Source organism: Canis lupus, chromosome 30 (assembly GCF_003254725.2).
Source record: "Canis lupus dingo isolate Sandy chromosome 30, ASM325472v2, whole genome shotgun sequence".
Classification (NCBI taxonomy): Eukaryota; Metazoa; Chordata; class Mammalia; order Carnivora; family Canidae; genus Canis; species Canis lupus.
Window position 1 is genome coordinate 32,843,958 of NC_064272.1, and position 13,178 is coordinate 32,857,135.

The 13,178-nt window shown below is 52.7% G+C and overlaps 1 protein-coding gene across 5 annotated transcripts in view; it reads left to right on the forward strand.

The window, feature by feature from the left end:
• The window catches only part of CORO2B (coronin 2B), a 140,864-nt gene that overhangs the window by 43,680 nt on the left and 84,006 nt on the right, over window positions 1–13,178 (forward strand). The gene's annotated exons all lie outside the window — the stretch shown is intronic.

Below are 13,178 nucleotides of genomic sequence, written 5' to 3' on the forward strand. Positions count from 1 at the left end.
TCTTTGCCTTGCTAGGCCCTGTGCTCACAGACGGACGCTCACGTTGAATGAGACACTGCCCTGGTCCCTGGAGACTCAGTCTCGGGAGGGAGGCACACGTGCACATTGCCAGAGAACCATGCAGTAAGTGCTGCAGTGGAGGAGTGCGCCAAGTGTTACGGAGGGGGGCCCAGCCCTGCCTCCCCGGGAGCAGAGAGGCTCCGCAGAGCAGGAGTCATCCAAACTGACCCGTGCCCTTGGGCAGGGCTTGCCAGGAGCAGAGGAGAAGGCACTCCCAACCAGGGGCCAGCCTGAGCAAAGGCCCAGAGGCGACCGGGAAGGGTCCTGTTTGGCTGGGGTACCCTGCAGAGGGAGGCCGGAGTGGAGACCAGCGACAAAGGGGAGTTGGACGCATTTGGAAGCTGGGGCCCACAGGAACCCATGAGTGGCCAGTGACACTCGCTTGCGTGGACCTGGAGACCAGCACCAGTGCAGTTGAGGTGAGAATGGCTGGGCTGGAAGCAGCCTTTAGGAGAATTCAGTGAGACCCCAAGTAAGTCCTCCTCTGGCTCGTAGTGAGTGCTCAGTATGTGAGGTGCTACCGTGGCCAGTGATGATGGCGGTGACTACTCAGTGGGTGGCTGTGTATGTACAGTGTGTCCCAGTGTGGACTTGAGTGTGTTTTTGAGACGGTCCATCTGGGTGGAGCACGGCACCACAGTGTGAGAATGCAAGCGCTGGTTTTACACGCCCTTGAGTGTGAGTCGACGTAGACAACATTTGGCTGAGGCTGCTGGTGGCTGGAAGGATGGGATGCGTGAGCCTGTCATTCTCTCTGGGTTGGAAAGGACTCTTGAGGTGTCATCCAGTTCGACGTGACCCTCATGTGGGAGTCCCATCTCCGACACCTGTGCCAAAGGGCCTTCCAATTTCATCAATTGCCTCCAGCGATGGGGAACTCACCCCTTGCAAATAATCCATTCTGTCATTGGACATCACTGGCTATTCGTTAGAAGCAAAAGCATCACCCCTGTGGAGTACCTGCCGAGTCACAAGACGCATCCCCATCTTTCTCTCCTTCTTCCCTTCCTTCCTTCCTTTTTTCATAGATATTTGCTGAGCACCTACTATTGCCAAGCACTGTTCTAAATCCTGGAAGGGCATCAGGGAAACAAGGCAGACACAGGCTTTGTCCTCACGGAGTTTACAATTTTGTTTACCTTATCTCCCAGTATCTCTGGACCTAGACATGGTGAGATTAGAATTGTACCCATTTAACGGATGGGGAAACTGAAGATGGCAGTGGTGATGGAGACAGCAAAGATGATAGAGGTCTGGAATGTGTCAGGGGCTTTATATACTTTATGGACTCTAATCTTCGCATCAGCCTTCTGGGGTGAGCACTATTAATATCATCCCTATGTCATACTTAAAAGAAACGGGCTTTAAGAAGCTGAGGCTAGAAACCGCATGCCCGGGGTCACACAGCCAGGAGGCGGCCCACCTGTCCTGCCTATGGAAAGAAGGCCTGACACTTGCCGGAGCAGCAGAGCTGAGACCCCGAACTGAAGCAGCTGGACTGAGACCCCAGGCCCTTTGCACACCGTTGGAAGATCATTCAGGAACCCTGGCAGCCTCCACTGTGAGCAAGCTCCCCACCCACTGCCGTGTTCCCCCCACCCTGCTTCACCGCAAGGGGACAGAAGTGGTGAGATCAGCCTCTCCCAGCAGTGGCGTATATGCACTGAAGCCATTCCTCATGATGTCCAAGAGTCATCACGGGCAGTGGGATGGACTCTGGATGGGGGCAAGGAGGGGGTTGGATGCCAAGGGCAGCCTGCAGATTCCTTTGCTCCAGAAATCCCTTTGGGCTTCTCCATCCTGAGCCTGGGAGCCTGGAGCACAGATTCCAGCAGCCCCTCTGCGGTGGGGCACAAGGAGTGCAAACGGGCTTCTCAGTGGCCGATGACTCCTCCCTCTGTGCCCACCCCCTTCCTCAGCTCGGCCTCCAGTAAGGCAGGAGAGATGGACCCATGGACCTGGTCTCCGGTCCTGCCCCGGCTGCATCTTAGATGGTGACCTCCCCTCGCTCTCTGACTCTGTTATCTCATCCGATAAATGGGGATTAAGGAAGCCAGCTGCCTGGTTTAGATCAAGTAATCCCTGTCACGGCGCGCTGTAAGCCTGAAGCACCGTACCAAGGTTACACAGAATCACCAATGAACACAATCACCAGCATGAATAGTAATGGGGATGCACAGATCATCAGAATCTTTCAAAGGTACCATTCGCAGTGTTTTCCCCAGCCCGGACTCTTTAGGAACCACAGTCTCCAGGGCCCGAGCCCATAGACTGCATATCTCAAATATATAGTGTTACATTGGAATCACTCGAGAGGCCTTTTTTTTTTTTTTAAGATTTTATTTTATTTATTTGATAGAGCGAGAGTATACAGGCAGGGGGAGCGGCAGGCAGAAGGAGAGGGGAAAGCAGGCTCCCCACTGAGCAGGGAGTCCCGACGACGACATGGGGCTCGATCCGAGGACCCTGGGATCATGACCTGAGCTGAAGGCAGACACTTAAATGACTGAGCCACCCAGGTGCCCCTCAAGGGGCTTTTTAAACATCAGACTAGTAGGTTCCTGGGTCTGCCCCAGAGATTCTAATTCGGTGCACCTGGGGGGTAGAGGGCTGGTGGGGGGGCGGGTCTCTGTTTCTCCTACAGTGTTAGTGGTTGAAGGTCACACCTGCCCAGAGTGGGGGGCACCACAGGACAAGTGGCGATGCCTAAGGACGCTTCCTCTGTGCTACACTAACCAAGGCTGCTCTCAGGGGGTGTCCAGAGTCCAGAGCATGCCACTGCTTGTGTAAAGGGACCTGGGTCTCTTCGGTACACCACCCAGGGCTTAGGAATCTCTAAACTTGAAGTGTTTTCATAGTTTCTTGTGTGCAACTTAATGTATCAAGAACCAGGACAGAAATGTCTTCGAGTAATTTTTTTAAAAGTTGGGTGCAGGGACGCCTGGGTGGCTCAGCGGTTTAGCACCTGCCTTCAGCCCAGGGTGTGATCCTGGAGACCCGGGATCGAGTCCCACGTCGGGCTCTCTGCATGGAGCCTGCTTCTCCTTCTGCCTCTCTCTGTGTCTCTCATGAATAAATAAATAATCTTTTGGGAAAAAAAAGAATAAAAGTTGGGTGCATCAAGGTACGATTTCTATGCAATAAAAATCATCCTATACAGTGTACAGTGCCACGTATTTCAACAATGTCATACGGAGTGTGGCCGCTAGCAGCTATGACATGGGACATTTCCATCGCCCCCTCCCCCAAACTCCGTCCTGCTGCTTTGTAGTCAGCCCCTTTTCCCACTTGCCACGGATCTGTGTTCTATCTTTATCATTTTGCCTTTTCCAGAATATCATATAAATGCAGTGTTTGTGTCTGGCTTGCTTGGCTCAGCATCACGTATTTGAGATTCATCCCTTCTTATCGCCGGGTAGGACTCCATTGTACGGATGGGCCACGATCCATCTTCCCGGGGTAACTTAATTGTCCCTAGCTTTCGTCCGGAAATGCTATCCAGCCAGAAATACAATTTGTTTGGTTCACATGCAGACCTTTCTGCTCTGGCTGCTTCAACAGTCAAAGTAGACTCATTCTTAAATTAGTTCCTACCTGCCTCTTTCGGAGAACATAGTTCCAGTGCGTACAAGAGTTACAAGAATCGTAATGAGGGGTGGCTGGGGAATAATTAGTACACCCCGCTTCCCTTCTGAAGGAGCAGCAGTGGGAATGAGGACTCAGAGTCGGCCAGATCTTCTGATTTCTGTTTTTTGTTTTTTTTTTTAAGAAAAGGAGTCTGAATTTTTATATGAAGTATCTTGATTTTTTAAAAAATATTGGCAAGTAATTCAGAACGGTTTTAATCGCTATGCCCTTAAGCCCCACATCTGCAGGCCAGATTGAATCTGTAGGTCTCTGTCTTGTGGCCTGTGGCTTTTGCTTGTGCTAAGGCTAGGGATGCAAAGAGAAAGAATTTTTGTCTCCGAGCTGATCATATGCCAGTGGGAGAACCCAGACTTGCCGAGCGGTAATCATACACTGGGATAAGGTCCCCTGAGCCATGTAAAAAGATCTTTTGAGAAGATAGCATTTTGTACCCAGTACTCAGGACTGCCAGGAAAGACTCCCCACCCAAAGTGACCTTGAAGTGGGCCTTGATGAACGAGTAGGAGTTTGCCCATAGAGGGGACATGCCATTTGGAAGGGTCGGCCTGGGCCAGGGCTGTGGGCGCAGAGGAAGCTGGACCCTGCAGAGAATGGCAGGTCAGCAGGTGCGAGTGAGCGCTTTGGGCACTGTGGTTGAGGCACTGTGGTTGATTTATTCTGAATTTCTTTCATGGACTTGACCCTGAAATATTGGTTTTTCAAATCAGGAAGTCGGCACTGCCCCAGATTGTTTTGCTCTTGTAACACATTCCACCAAAGACCCGACTGTCCACTGTCCCGGAAGTCTTGCCACGTCGTTTGATGGACAAGTTGTGGCGCCGTGTCCAACAGCTCGCCCCTTTCCCTCAGAGGCCCAGGGCCCTGGGGCTTTCTGGCCCTTTCTTCCAGATGTGCTTGGAGGCCCAAAGCCAGCTCCCAGGAGGGACTAAAGACCAAATTGCACAAAAATGGAAATAGCTGAGAAATGGCGCCAGTGGCCAGGGAGTTGGAAGGATGGTCACTAAGTCCTAAGGTTGGAGACACGGCGGGGGAACGCTCAGCGCCCTGACGTTCATATTCTGAGGCCGCTCTGGCGCCAGGTGTGAGGCAGCACGACCCTGGGCTTCCCCTGACATGTGGAGTGTGGTGTGGGCTGTGGGGGACATGGGCAGGAAGTGGGCAGGAGGGAGAGGGGCCTAGTCAGACCCCAGCGGGGCCCCGCCTCAGAGGATGACGGGTGCTGGTGAAGGAAGGGTGGCCCTCCTCCGGGTGACACAGAGCCTCTGTGGCTGGGGGGAAGGAGTGGCACCGTCCCCCCTCGCCCTCCACATCCACCTGGGCCCTCGCGTGGTTCACCTCCCGCAACTCTGGCATCTCAGTGGTTGCTCTGTACTGACGAGATCACAGCAAAGAGAGGCCTGAGGTGGGCGGCAGCGGTGTGCCACTCGTTCACTTAACCACTCAGCAAGTGTTTGTGAAGCTTCCAGGGTCCCTAAGGCCACCAGGGGATGCCACCATTCCAGGCCTGCTCCTTGCTCTGCAGAAGCCTACAGTCGGAGAGACCCTGGCCTCGCTGGGCTGGGGCTCTAACACAAAGTAGGCATAATACGGGCAGGACTAGGCTAGAAACATAAGGTGTTCTGAAGGCACAGGCAAGGAAGGCGTTGATCTGCCCAGGTGACCTAGAAAGACTTCCGGGAGGAAGTGGCCTTGGGATCTTTTTAGGCAGCTCAGTTATCATTTGCCGAGTTGAACTTTGCAGGGGCAGCCTGGTCCCCTTCATCTGCTTCCCTAGCGCTGTTTACCTCCAGCCTCCCCCGCAGTGCAGCCAACTTGATTCGCCGTGTGTCGGATGTACTGCGGGTTCTAGGGGGCTCTGGGCCTTATTCAGCCTCCCCTTGGTACCCGCAGTGTCTCTCCCTGCCCCCAAACTGGAAACCCTGCAAGTGACCTTCTAGAAAGAGTGCCGAGACTCCTGCCCACCACCTGCAGGGTGCAGCAACATCAGCACTGGAGGGAGGGAGAAAGGGCGAGAAGGGGCCCCTTGATTTCCGTGGGCGCTTTCATGTACCAACCAGTGGTCAACATTCCGCAATAGCAGTACATTAACGTGATGACCAATATTGAGGGCTTTCTGCGCACCAAGCATGTTGCGTGCAGTATCTTACTTAACTCTCACGACAGCCACCACCAAGCCCTATGACTTGCTTGTTGAGCATACACCCAGTGGAGCTGGAAGGCTTGGGTTCAAATCTCTCCTCCACCTCCTCCCATCTGGGACCTTGGGCAAGTTACCGAACCTCTGTGCCCCAGTCTCCTCCCCTGTAATGAGAGGAAGTTTATGGCATCTACCACAGCCCTCAGTTGCTATGAGGATTAAATTAATATTTGCAAAATTCTTAGAATGGTGCCTAACACATAGCAGGTACGACACTGTGTCAAATACCTTACACATGAGTTCCGCTGCTTTGCCCAACTTGGATACAAAGAACCAAGAACAGCTGAATCAAGGGACGTTATAGCAGCTAAGCGTATTGAGCACATAGTGCATGCCGGGTAAGGTCAGGAGCATTCTACACGCATTTTCTCACTTAATCCTCTTGTGGTTTGAGGAAGCACCACTGATAGCTTGTGACAGTAGCTGGTTAGTGGTAGAGAAAGACCTCCACCCGGGGTGGGATGAGAACACGGGAGGGTAGGACCCCGCATGTCTCCCAGGAGGGCTGTGTGGTCCCCCTCCCATCGGGGCAAGGAGGCATGGATTGTAATCGGGGGCCACAGAGGTGCTATGACATTAACTAGCCTTCACAGGTAAGAGCCCAGGGAGTGAGACCTACCGGGAGGTGCTGGGTGAGCCGTGGGATTGTGCTGGGGAATACTAAGTAGGTCTTGACGTTTTGTGAAGTTGTTGCCTCCTAAGGTGGTCTGGCCCACATCGGAAGTTCTGGAGTAGTCAATGTCTGAGAATAGCATTTAGGTCAGAAACACAGGAGGGTAATTGGAAAGGCTCCATGCATGGCCACCATGTACAGTTGTGCACGTTGTGCCTTGCACAAGGGCACCTGGCAGAGGAGCCGGTCCAGTTCATGTTTCACTCACCAAGCTGTGGGCTCTGATCTAGGTCCGCAGCTGCCTAGAGGAAGGAGCACCGTTTTCTATTTTTGCAAAAGTGTCCTATGGACTGGGATGGTCTTGACTCCATGGGAGGGGTGAGTAGAGAGATTTTATCTGCAGAGATGAGCCCGGGACCATGTTGATGGAAGGCTGAGCATCGAGCAACCTCTAGGGCTTCCTGACGTGCTCATGAAGGGGATGGGGACCAGCAGAAGTGTCAGTGACCAGAGCAGCCCCTGTGGGAACAGATTGGGAAGGTTTGGCTGCAACTGAAGAAGATGCTAACCCTGTGACGCTCACCCCAACTCACTGCGGAGTCAGGAAGGTTAGGCTCTCTTGAGCCAAGAGTGTGTGTGTGTGTGTGTGTGTGTGTGTGTCATGTGTGTCACTACCATGAGAGAAAGGAAAAAGAGTACTTCAAAATGCACAAATCCCAACGGACAGTGGGAGGGTATCTACCAGAGACACCACCACCCTTTTGGAGCTGCCTGGTGACCATGTTTTGTCACCTGCTTTGCCATAGTGTTAGAAGGGAGATGGAAGGGTGCTGGTGTTTGTTTGCTCATCGCCCACCAGGGCCGTGCCAGATGTTTTATACACATGACTTCATTTCCCCTCCACCCCTCTTCCTCATGATTTGTGCAGCAATGACAACTTCCAGTGGAATTAAAAAAAGGGGGGGTGAAGGGGATCTCCTTTCAAGACTTCACAGCTTGCTGGACTTTGGACGTGCCGTGCGGGTTTGGCTGTATAGCAATAGGCAGCATGAATCAGACTCTTGTTCCCCGCCCCCCACCACGATCATCGCTGTTACCATCCCCCTCACCACCACCACCATCCATGCGACTTTTCCAGCAAGCACACAGGAAGAAGAGGCAGATGCCTCAGCCTACCCCAAGGAACTCTGCTGGGAGAGGAGAGAAAACCTGGAAGGGGAATGGAGGTTCTCTTCGCCCTGTAGTGGAGGCCTGGGCTGGGTGGTGTCCGGGGCCCCCTCAATCTCTGGGTTTCTTGACCATGGGGGCAGAGCCTCTGAGACATAGAGACCTCATGGAGACAGGACTTAGGCTATGTCCAAAGACTCAGACATCTGTTACCCCCTGCCCTTTCTTCTATCCACTGGGATGCTTTGGGCTGCAAGTAGCAAAAAAGATCAACCAAGAATGACTCAAGCTGTAGGCATGTTTCTGTTTTATCAAAAAAGAGGCCTAGAGAGAAGAGGACCAGTAACCAAATAGGGACTGCAACAAGGCAATGCTCCCGGTACTCAGGGAGGCTGAGTCCCAGGGACTGGGTGGTCAGGGACCCACTGGGGCCAATTCATTAACGTCTTGAAGCCAGCACCCCACAGTGGAGAAAGTCCTGACGCGCCTGCACGAGGAGAGCCCCTTCTCTTAAGCTGCCAAAGATGACTGTTGGCCCTTCTCGTTGCCGGAGTGGGTTCTCCGTTGATTGCTAGAAATAGACTGTGTTGCTGTCGGTAATAGGAGGCAAGAGAGTGACCAGCAGGCAGGCTTCAGTCTCCCAGGGGCAGCCCCATGACCAGGCATGGGAAGCCTGGAATGATGTTTCCGATCTGCAAGTGCACGGAGTCGCTTGGGTTATCTTGTCTGCTCAAGCCTGGCCTGTGGTTAGTGAGGAGAGCTCTCTTACTCTGCCCCCTGCCCCCCCTCCCCCGCCTCTGCAGTCTCCTCTTCACTGTGAAGGGACCAGCGGCACCTTCCCCAACGCCAGCCGGCGCTCTGTGACCCCAGGGGGCGCTAGTCACACGGCCAAGTGTGCAGTGCACAGCCTTCATGGCCTTCCATGGCAGCCCTGACAACTTGCATGTGCAGAGAAGAGACAGATGCTTTATTTTTCTCCAAAGCTGATCTGATGTCATTCAGAAGCCCCCCTCACAGAGTCACGGTGATAAAACACTCATCCCAGTTCAGTGGGGTCAGACTGACTCAGTCATTCAAATAGTCTGGTGATGTAAAGGCTCAGCCTCTTTGGGGTAATTTGGCTTCTGTTTGAAGGATTACAAAGGGCTCATCTTTCAGAGCTCCTCCCCCTCTGGCTCTTTTTTCAAAATAACATCTGTGGATACCCGTGGCCGAAGCTTATGTGACCTCAAGTGTCAGAGGAAGGAGGGCCTCTGGCTCTGTGCTGGTCCTTACACATGTCCTGGCTGATGTCCACCGAGGTGTGGCTGGTCTGACCTGTCCTGGAGCATTCTTTGGGGACCTTCTACTGAACTGTGCAGCTGACACTCGGGGTCCACTTTTTTCTTGGCCCTAATGGCAGGGTCCATTCCCAGCTGAGCTTTTTTGTCTCATATCCATCTTGTCACCAGCCTCTGATATAGTTGGCTTGTCCCTCGCGGTGGCAACTCCTTGGTGGCCTGTGGCTCTTAGACCTCACATGTCCTCCCTCAGCGGTGTGTAGGGACCGACTCCTGGATCCTCTCCGCCAGCCAAGAGCTGAAGGGAGCTCAGGGAGCTCAGGTTTGCACACCCAGCCACTGTTTGGCCATTCCCCTTCACCATCATAATCCTGTGAGGCCACAGCTTGTTGGAATAGGGGCCTTCTTCCAGAACCCTTTTTCTTTTTAAGTAGGCTCCATGCCCAGTGTGGAGCCTAACACAGGGCTGGAAGTCATGACCATGTGATTAAGACCTGAGCTGAGATCAAGAGTTGGACGCTCAACCGACTAAGCCACCCAGCTGCCCCTCCTTCTGGAATCCTAACCAAGAAATTGGAGGGAAACCCCTCCACCTACCAAGCACATTGCTCCTGAGATCTTGGCTCAAAGTATGAGCTTCAGGACACATACTTGAACGTGAACTTCCCCTCTGGTTTCCCTGCACGTCTTCCGTCTCCATCTGTGAGGAGTGGGCTTTCCCCTTTCCCTGGTGTCTCACCAGAGTCAGCCAAGGGAGACTCTTCACTTGCTAACAAGGAGATGGGATCCAGAAAAGCCTCTTAAGTCTGCCTCTTAAGACTGTTGTGTAGCTGCAAAATCCTATTCTGGATGTCAGAACCTGCTTTTTTTCTTTTATTATTATTCTTGCTTTAACCTAAGCCTCTCTGGATAAATAGATGCCAATAAGAGGGAGAGGGGAAGGTCACAATTAGCAAATGCAGAGGAGTGAAGCACACTTGCGTATCTAAAAAGTAAAAATGATCCTTTTTATGCTTCGTTCTGTCCTCTTCTCCATACCCTTCCCTGGGCTTATGGCTTCTGCCTCTGCCCTCAACTGCTGGCTCCCAGTAGCTCACATTTAAACCCTCCAAGGAAGGAGCTGAGTAGTTGAGCCAATTGCCATTGAATGTGGGTCTTCCCTACTGTGCAGAGCTCTGCAGCTGAGCTGGAGGTCCCTGTGGGACCCCGCGTGCCCACCTTGATGAGGCTGTGTCGCTCGTGAGTTTGGGCAGCAATGGCTGTCGTAGGGGAATCGTTGGCCAAAGATCCAGGAAGATTCCCCTTTCCTTGCCGGTGCTTAAAATAATTAGTAGATTTTTTTTTTTTTTAATATGAGGCAATGAGTGAAAGGTAGAGAACATCATGAGACAGTCATCAGTCAGATGGTTTTTTAAACAAAACCCTTTTTATTTTCTCGGTGACATTAAGTTTAATCAAAAAGTTTCCACTCTAGTTTCTAGACCTTTAGCTGATGAAGTTTTTCCAGTGTCTTGAAGGAAATGGTGACTCCTACACACACATGTGTATGCACACGCTCGCACACACATCACCAGGGGGATAGCGGAGAGTGAACAATACAAAGAGTTTATCTCCAAATAAGCTGTGTGCATGAGGCCTGGTGTCCGCTTCTCTGTGGGCAAGCTGATGTCTATGCCCAAGATGGTTAACAGTGACAAAAAGGTCTTCAGCTTTCAGGGCCTCTGGGTGGCTCCGTCGGTTAAGCACCTGACTTTGGCTCAGTTCATAGTCTCAGCCTCAATCCTAGGACTGAGCTTCAGGAAGCCTGCTTCTCCCTCTCACTCTGCCCCGCCCCCTTGCTCATGCTCACGTTCTCACTCTTTCCCACTCAAATAAATAAATAAAATCTTTCTTTAAGAAAGGTCTTCAGCTTTCCCTTTCTCACTTGGGGCACTGAGAGATGGGTCGGCTTCCTCTGCTCTCTGAGACACTAGTACGTAGCATACAGACCATCCAGCTCTTCCATGGCCTCTGCTGATTGCAGTCTCAGGAAGGGGGACACCCAAGCCAAGTGACCAGGTCCCCCTCCCCCACAACACTTTATCAGCCCATCTTTGCACTGCCAGGTGACAGGGAGCCAAAGTCTTGTTCTGGGAGATGGTCCTAGGCCTCCTGCCACAGGACCAACAAATGAAAGAACTCCTCAGCAGGACACAAGGAAAGCTCATGGGACTCCCTGCCACGGGCAGCTCTGAATGCCCCCTTTCCAGAAAGCACATGGCACATTGTTTTCCTTGACAGGAGCAGCATCTACCGTGCTGGGTCTGACCACACACATATGAGCCTTAAAGTGCACTGGCTTGGGGACGCCTGGGTGAGCAGATCCCACCAGCCATGGGGAAGGACCCCTGCAATGAGGGTGCGCCCACTGTGTGCCAGGGACTGGACCGGGCTCGCTGCACTTGGGATCACAAATCATCCTAAGTATCAGGCAGGGCGTTTCACAGGTGAAGAGCCTGGGGTGTCTCCCCAGCCCGGCCTTTAGCCTCAACTACCAAGCAACCTTTAAAAAAAATTGCTTCGCCTCGCCTAGCAAGAGACCAGAGGACCTCGGAGGCAGGTGTGAGAAGTAGAGAATACACAGAAAAAGAGAATCGGGCTGAGAACCAGAAGTCTTGCGTGGATTTCTGCGAGCCTTTATTAAGCACTTACTGCATGCCGGGCCTTGCGGAGTAAAGCCCTCGAGGAACACGTTAGGCCAACTCTTGGATTGACTCGCCCTACAGAAGGATGACAGTCAAGGACCAATGACATGACCTCAAGTAATTTTTAAGGAACAAGTGGATTTATAGAATAACTTGTATGACAGTTCACACAGCTCTCCACACACGTCACTATTTCACGGGGATCTCACGACTGTCCTAGGGAAAAGGTATGAATTCTATCCATTTCACAGATGGAGACGCTGAGACTCGGAAAAGCAAAGAGATTTATGAAAGGTCACAGAACTAAGGTCTCAGAGGGCACAGCGCTCCTTGCACCACAGCTCAGGGATTTCTTGAATCAGACACTGGAGGTTGGGCCCATGGGTCTGTGCTTTAGCCAGCCCTCACTCGAGTTTGGGAAGCGCGGATCTAGAGCACTGGTTCTCGATTTCAACATATCTGCAGATCACCCGGGATCTTGCAGAACTGGGTTCTGCTTCAGCCCTGAGTGGGGCCCGGGAATCTGCATTTCTGATCAGCTCCCAGAGGACCACTGAATAGCAGGAATGCCCGGGGGAATGCTTGCTTCAAATGCAGATTCCCTGGTCCACTCCCAGAGAGTGTGACCCTACAGGCCTGCAGCAGAGTCCTGCAAGATGAATTCCCGCAGATAACCCCGGTGAATCTGAGACAGGTGGCCTGCGGCTCATCCTCTGAGGATCCCTTCTCTGGAGCTCAGGCTTGCAGACATCCACCCCAGCCTCCTTTTCAAAGGTTTTCCTCCTCCATTCCCCCTCTCCACTGGCCCTGAACCACCCATCTGATCCCTTGCCAAACTGTGGGTTAAGGGGTGTGAGTGGGAGGCCATCCCTGAGCCAGTGGGGCCCTCGGTTCCTCAAAATAGGTCAGAAGTCTGGCACAGACCAGGCTCAGTGGCTGCAAATAGAAACCATCTGCTGGGCCTGTGCTTTGAGCTCCACTGCTCCTCCCTCACTGGGCAGAGGAATATAGAACTCGGAACCCCAGTGGTGAGTGGGTGCTTCTCTGGGCGGGGCCTGCCCACCCCAGACCCTCCCAGTGGGCCTGCCTCTAGAGGAAATGAGCAGCCCCATGTTGTACACCCCCATCTTTTCACCCCTCCTCACCCCTCACCAGTGGGAGTCTTGCAGTGTGGATCGGCCATCACATCACCTTGCTGTGTGATCTTGGACAAATCCCTCTCCCTTTCTGGGCCTTAATCTATGAAACAGACTGGATTTTAGTGGACCCAAGGGTGCTTCTCCCGGCTTTCTGCCCAGGTCGAACCTTACAGGTTGGGATTGGATCCTGCAGATCTCCATGAGGGGATGGGCAAGGTTTGTGATCCTGGAGGGCCAACGGGGCTCTGGGAGGCTTTGAGGGGAAGTGACAAGGTCACTCTTCCTTATTCCTCTCTTCATCCCCTTGCTCATTCGTGCATTTACAAAACACTTATCGATACTGTCTTAAGTCTAATGGTAAGCCCCGGGAAAACGAGGAAGAGTGAGACT